The sequence below is a fragment of the Primulina tabacum genome, chromosome 13 (genome assembly GCF_025594145.1).
Source record: "Primulina tabacum isolate GXHZ01 chromosome 13, ASM2559414v2, whole genome shotgun sequence".
Taxonomy (NCBI): Eukaryota; Viridiplantae; Streptophyta; class Magnoliopsida; order Lamiales; family Gesneriaceae; genus Primulina; species Primulina tabacum.
In genome coordinates this window covers 8,563,603-8,565,213 of record NC_134562.1, presented here as the reverse complement: position 1 = coordinate 8,565,213, position 1,611 = coordinate 8,563,603, and the positions used below count along the sequence as shown (strand labels likewise).

Here is a 1,611-nt window from a genome sequence, read left to right as displayed (position 1 = left end):
ATCAAGCCAGCTATAATTCAGATGATTCAGAATAAAGTCCAGTTTGGAGGATCTGCAGTAGATGACCCAAATACACACATCGCAGATTTTCTTGAAATTTGTGATACTTTTAGATTTAATGGAGTTTCTGATGATGTTGTTAGGTTGCGTTTATTTCTTTTCTCCTTACGTGACAAAGCTAAAGCATGGTTAAATTGTTTACATGTAGGTTCGATTACCACATGGGAGGACATGGCGAAAGCATTTCTCATTAAATACTTTTCTCCATCTAAGACCATGAAGCTGCGGGCAGACATCACTGCATTTGCTCAATTCGAGTAGGAGTCTTTATATAAAGCATGAGAGCGTTTCAATGATCTATTACGAAGATGCCCTCATCACGAACTGCCACTTGGGTTAGTTGTTCAAACTTTTTACTATGGCTTAATTACTCCTAATCGTATTATGATAGATGCTGCTGCTTGTGGAAACCTCTTGAGAAAAACTGCTGAGGAAGGATATGAGTTGTTAGAGGAGATGACTGCTAATAGCTATTATCCTCAATCTGAAAGGAACAAGCGGCGGAGAAGTGCAGGATTCCACTAGGTAACTGACCTTTCTGCTATCACTGCACAGCTTGATGTTTTGAACAGAAAGTTGGAAGGGTTGAATATGGGTGGCATGGCTATGCGTCTTCAAGAGATATTTTGTGAAAAATTCGGAGGAGAACACTATGTTAAGGACTGTCAAGATGGAAATTGTAACGACCCGAAAATCAGACTATGTATAAGCCATGCATAATTATTACTATTTAAATTTAAAAATGATTTTTATGTATATATATATATATTTATATATATATATATATATATGAAAAGTCTAATTCATTTTGATATTTGACAAGTCATAACTATTTATTTTAAAAGCAAAAGTTTAGTTTTATTTTTTCAGTTAAATACGCGAGGACGGACCGGAGTTTGAAGATTAAAGATAAGATTAATAATAAGAAAGACATTCCTAAATTTAATTTAAGTCAAGGAATAATTTAATTTAAAGAAATAGAATGTTTTAGAATTTATTTAATTAATTAGAGCTAAGTTGGTAAATAAATTCTTTTAGGTTCAATATTTAATTAAAGCTTAAATTAAATATGTAAACAAGAGAGATGACTTAATCTAAGTATGAAGTATTCAAGAAATTAAACATAGTATTTAAATGCGTAAAGTTAAATTCATGCAATGCCATGCAAGAGGTCATTATAAATTAAGGTGTAAATTCATTAAAATGTAGAATGAGTATTTAAAACCTTAAGCAATTAACATACATGATGTAACAATAAAATACCATGCAAATAAGTAATAATTTTGGGTCCAACATTTAAAATATTCAAAGGTGGATAACTCTCCATTCCAACAATTCCTAATTACAATCATGGGGTATTCATTTCTCATTTTAATTATCTAATGGGTAGTAAATTTAAATGCACTAACAGACCTCATTTCTACTCAACCTATAGACAACAAAACCGTGCATGCAGTAGGAAATAAGAAACAATTCCAAACCCATTCAAATTCTTGACTTGTAACCCCCACATTAATGCATTTTATGGCATCTTTAACAACTCTTGTAACC

At 31.8% G+C, this 1,611-nt stretch overlaps 1 non-coding gene across 1 annotated transcript; it reads right to left on the bottom strand.

Annotated features, from left to right (window-relative positions):
• Positions 1-280: 280 nt before the first annotated feature.
• On the bottom strand, positions 281-386 carry LOC142523503 (small nucleolar RNA R71). Its single transcript, XR_012814693.1, has one exon. It is a non-coding gene; the product is annotated as a small nucleolar RNA R71 (small nucleolar RNA).
• Between the last annotated feature and the right edge of the window lie 1,225 nt (positions 387-1,611).